The sequence below is a fragment of the Polypterus senegalus genome, chromosome 12 (assembly GCF_016835505.1).
Source record: "Polypterus senegalus isolate Bchr_013 chromosome 12, ASM1683550v1, whole genome shotgun sequence".
NCBI classification, from domain to species: domain Eukaryota; kingdom Metazoa; phylum Chordata; class Cladistia; order Polypteriformes; family Polypteridae; genus Polypterus; species Polypterus senegalus.
Window position 1 is genome coordinate 144,218,960 of NC_053165.1, and position 6,000 is coordinate 144,224,959.

Below are 6,000 nucleotides of genomic sequence, written 5' to 3' on the forward strand. Positions count from 1 at the left end.
TATTACTGGAGGTGAAAGTAAAATACAATTTGGTTTCATACCGGAGAAACAACTAAAAGGCAAAGTGTTGGCATGGAAGAGGTGAGTACATACCTGTGTGGCATGTGCCATAGAAGTGTTGGGATAATTTCAATTCATTGCACAGACTGTTTGAAGAGTGTGCATAAAAGCTGCAGTGGCATAAAGGGCAGTCTGTAGGTACTGAGGTTACATAAAGTGTTTTTTTCTTCATATTTAATTATTTGTTAAGAATGACTCAATTGACACATAGTTAATCCCCCAAGACATCTCACCATCAATTTTCAATTGTTTATTAAACTGTTCTTTAGAGGCAATTGTTTTTTCTGTCATGATGATTAAAAGATGGTCAAAACTTGGGTCATTTTTACAAGATATTCTGCCATGATCAGATTCTTTGCCTCACCTCTTGACTGTGGTATATAATTTACTGAATCTAAAAAAAACATTGACTAAGCAAGGATAAATCTTCAAAGATTTATTATTTTCTACCTTTACAAACCTAGTGATAACATGATACTTTATTTTGCAGTGTTTAACATTCATGATGACTTTGTTATGAAAAAACACACACACCAACTATATGTGTACAAATCTGTCAATACAAAAGGAAATGGGAAATGTGATTTCATTTTGGTGTGTTAGTGTTTTAAAGCTAATTTCTTTGTGTATAGACATGTGTGTGAATGGTGCGTAATAAGTGAGCCTACCCTCTAAGATTCTTATTCAAAGTGAGGCTCCATCCACTCCTACTACCACTATCATAAAGAAACTATAATAATATGGGATGATTATAGAGGAATGACTGAATCCTGTGTTTCTTTATATTGTACTTGCGCAAATGGGGTTGATGGAAAGTGAAGACATTTGTTCCAATATGTTCCATATTTTTTTTTTTTTCCTTACATCAACACAAATTATCTTTAACTGTCTCTCATTTCATCATAGCATAACTATTCACAGTTAATTTCTTAATGTCATGTTTTTCTTTTATCAGTTATCTTTGTACACCACAACTCTTTGTGAAGGTTGCTTTTGAACATTTGCTGTCTCTTTAAATTATAATTGCTATGCAAAAGGGGTGTCCAGCATTTAACAAAGTGTTTACACACCACTATGAATTTCAAAGTGTCCCAGTATGGCACGTGTGACTCAGCTGATCATCTTCAGGAACTAATTATCTGCATCTTCTCCTTTACATATTTTCTTGTCTAAAATGAAATAGCTTTATATATCCATCCATTATCCAACCTACTATACCCTAACTACAGGGTCACGGGGGGTCTGCGGAGCCAATCTGAGCCAACACGGGGCGCAAGGCAGGAAACAAACCCCGGGCAGGGCACCAGCCAACCGCAGAGCTTTATATATGTCTTTCCTAAATAGTATTTCCTTAACTACACAAATAATGCTAAATTCAGACTTTACTGAGGTATAGATAAACTTCTACTTTAAAAATTAGAGACAAGAAGAAGAACAAACTTAAATTTCTTCAGATTCTTCATAATGATAAATATACATCTTTATGTGTGCTGCTGAAGTGGACAACTTAAATACTAATATACAAAAAGAAAGAATTAGAATTTAAAATAAAATGTTAGCTGTTATAAAGATAAAGGGATTTTAATCACCCCCTCTCTCATTAAGAACTTTTTTAACAGAACAGCCACATGAAGGTTCTAGAAAGAACTTCTTTCTTTTAATCCATAACAGATTCAATTCATACCCAGGAAGAGATGATTACAGATCTGTGAAATACCAAACAGTTTCCTGATTTTAAAAGGACTCTTGCTGCATATGACACAAGCTAACTGCAGGCTTTCTTGATCTATCATATCCTGCTTGGTAGCCTTCTATTAATGAAAGATTTCTGTTTTGTGCACATAACTGTTTCAAACCCCAAAGATCTTCATATTTTTTTCATATTTTAAAAACTCCTCCCAGAATAAAATACTTCTTTATCAACCAATGGTTCTAGGAGGAACCACACAACTCAGTAAAATGCCATTAAAGCACCAGTATGTTTAATTTTGTGTGTGTGCAGGTGACCTGATCAGAATTAGAGACCTAATTCTGACTATAAAACTGTAAAGTCAGTTAATCACAAGTATGCTATGCATAAAACTGTGTAAAAAATATAGGTGTGCACATTCAATACATGACACATCTGGAGCCTAGATGGTGGCATAAAGGAAGCATGAAAAAAATCTGTGGAGTTTACATGTTCTCCCTGTGAGTGCGTGGGTTTCCTCTGGGTACTCCGGTTTCCTCCCACAGTTCAAAGACATGCAGATAAGGTGCATTGGCGATTCTAAAATTGTCCCTAGTGTGTGCTTGGTCTGCTGGTGCCAATCCCAGCCAACACAGGGTGCAAGGCAGGAAACAAACCCCAGGGCGCCAGCCCACACGCGCCCCCGGGACAATTTTAGAATCGTCAATGCACCTAACCTGCATGTCTTTGGGAGGAAACCGGAGTACCCAGAGGAAACCCATGCAGACACGGGGAGAACATGCAAACTCCAAGCAGGGAGGACCAGGGAAGCGAACCCAGGTCTCCTTACTGCGATGCAGCAGCGGTACCCACTGCGCCACCGTGCCGCCCGGTATCAATCCAATGTTCTAGGAAAAAAAGTGAAAGGTACAATTGGTTTGTTTGTCCATATTGTCGTTTTTGTAGTTTTCATTTAATCGTTATTTTTTTCACCCTTGTAAATACACTGTGTTCCAACTCTTCACTAAATCTAATACACGTTAAGCACCACTTTTAAAATAAAGTCCCCCTAAACCACCGTGTCGTTCATCAAGTAATCTTAACTAAGATGATCACACCTTACCAAAACTGTCACAAAGAACCAATTGCCGAAATTATTAAATTAACTCTGAAACGGTAGATATTTTTACGTGTATTTAAAAACGGTTTAAAGAACACCTTTTTACGTTTATTAGTCATTGACCGATTCTGAGAATGTTATGACTACAGTTCAAACTTTAATTTCTCCATTCAGTCTAATTTATACAGAGCCTTTAATATCGCACGACTATAATAATAATAATAATAATAATAATAATAATAATAATAATAATAATAACAGTCGTTTTCGGCAAGCCCAATTCTAATCACATCGCTCGCACTTGGAGCCCTTTTAAACTAAACACACAAAAACAGAAAACCTTATATTCGCAACTAAATATACTACATACAAAAACACCGAATTAAAAACGTCCGCATTTTTTCAGATCTGATGTTGACTCTTCCGTGTTTTTCCACTTCCCTTCCTGCTGTGTTGATTTCACTTGTTAGAAGTCACCGCTGCCAGTCCGAGATGGAGCTGCGAATAAAAGCCGCCGTCTGTGTTGTTCTGTCCGTGTCTCTCCATTCAAGTAAGAAGACGTTTATAATTGATCCATGTGCTCCAATTACACTTTAGTCACACTGTGCCAACTTAAAAACATTTTAAATCTTCCTTTTTTTCCTTTCCCACAGGCTGCTCCAGTTTGACTCTCACCACTCCCACAAGCCCCGTTTTCGGACGAGTAGGCGGCGATGTGACAATAAACTTTTCACCTAATCCTTCAAATGCCGTGTTACAGGCGGTGACCTGGACGTTAAACAATACTAACAATGTGGTGATTTGTGTGGGTGGTGCAGTTTCATACGGAGTGGGGTATGAAGGGAGAGCCCATCTGAACACAATGACAGGATCTCTGTCGCTCTTCAGACTGACACTACGTGACTCGGGACAGTACAGCGTGAGCATCATAACTACTGAGGGAGTGACTGCGAGTGGAAGTGTCACACTTCAAGTGTTTGGTAAGTAAAGTGCAATTTTAATTTGACGGCAGATCATCCCAAGCACACTGTAGCTAAGCAATATTTTAACTGAATTCGTTCTAGTCTCGAAGCTGTGAAATCTGCGGAAGAGTATTAGGGCCACAGAGAAGACAAAAAATTAGGGACATAGTGAGGAAAATAAAAGTTGTATTTCGTGATGAAAATTCGAAATTTCATCTTTAAAGCGAGAACTTCGAGATTAATCTCGTAGTTTATTTCGGCATTAAAGACGAAATTTCGTCTTGATCTCGAAATTTCCACTTTGATCTTGTAGTTTATTTCACGATTAAAGTAGAACGTCGAAAACTTCATCATAAAATCGATATTTAATTTACTAGAGTTTCGCAAAGCCTATTGTAATTAAAGCAGCACGTTATTCTAAGTGCTCCCCGGCCTAGTCTACAATCACCATGTGCTTCTTAAACGGGGTTCCTGTTGCCCTGAAAGGAGCCACATGCAGCGATTGCCACACAAAATAACATTAACTTCATGATATTACAGGATTTCCAATATTCAGCGAGCTAAACCTTGGTATTATTTTCATGATGAAATTATTTAAAGCATATATTGCACATTTTAAAGATAAATTGTTAACTTCATCTAAATTGGTGATTCAGTGGTAGAGCTGCTGCCTCTCAGTAAGGGGGTCATGTCCCTGGTGTACCCTGCCTGTAGTTTGCATGATTTCGTGTTGGGTTTCCTTCTTGGTGGGCTTTCTTAATTGCAACCATTCTGTCTCTATAAAACTTACCGATTTCTACTCCCTATATCTTCCCATTTTCTTTCTCCACATGGCCTATCGCCACAAGATAAACGTGGACTGTAAAACCAGCTGCAAACTTAGACCAACGATTCTTCAAAACTTTGAAGGAACATTGAAAAATCTTCATTATACATGTTTGATTATTCCAACTGCATGCAGGGTCATGCCCATCCCAGCAACCTTAGTTCGCTAGACAGGAGCAATCCCTGGATGGGGAGCCAGCTCATCGCAGGGAACAATATGTGCACACACATACACTGGTGTCAATATTGCATCACCAGATCACCTGATAAGCATGACTTTGGGCAGAAACTGAAGCAAACTGGAGAAAACCACCAGGAGAACATCTAAAATCCAGGCAGGGAACACCTGGGACTTGACTCCATTACTGTGAGACAGCAGCGCTACCACTGCGCCACCATACACCCCAAATGTTTACTTATTAACAGTATAAATTATTTAAATTAAGTTAACAAGTTATCTGTAAAATGTAATATATGATACCAAGTATAAATCTTAAGATTCTAAGATTAAAGTGGAAATTTCGAAGTTGGAAATGTCATCTTTAATAACAAAATAAACAACAGGATTAAAGTAGACATTTTGACTTTTAATCACAAAATAAACTTTTTTTCCCCTCACTGTTTCCCTTTTTTTTGTCTGTGACCCAAATACCCTTCCCTAGAAATCAGTACCTATTACCATCGTATCGTATTTAATCACGATGTAGGTTTGTTCCGTAGTATGTGATGAAAGCAATCACAGACATACATTTCGAAAAAAAAAGTTTGAAGTTGTGTTTATCACCCAGAAGAGACTGCATTTGTGTTTAAATAATAGATGAATTCTATACCCTGGCAGAGCGAGTTTAGATTTATTTATTTGTTTGTTTATGTTTTCCCGGCTTGTGTTAGTTTAATGTTGCGCTGTACTTAAACTAACTGAATCACGGCATAATTTAGATATGCTAACTTTCCACGTATTTTTGACAATATTAAGGTAAAGGCGAAATCTGCGCCAAGAGTGAGACAAGATGCATGGTGGAAATAGAAATACCAAAACCTGTTTTCAGCTTGGGTTAAAAAACAAAGCATCACTAGTAAGTAAGTGTTTTGGTTACACAGTACTAGTAATATCAGTAATAATTCTTGCTTTTTTATTAACATGCAATACATTGCAACTCTCTGCCACAAATATTTTACTTTATTGAACTGAATTGAAAGCACAAATGTGCTTAACAGAGGTTCTACTTGGCTCACCACACTGGGTAACATTCAGGTGGAAATATTAAGGTGAGGAGATCAGGCGTGACAGTTTAATAATCAGAAAATCCCAGGGATTTCGTGAGAAGCTGAACAAGTTGGGTTGAACGGTTTCCAATTTTTTT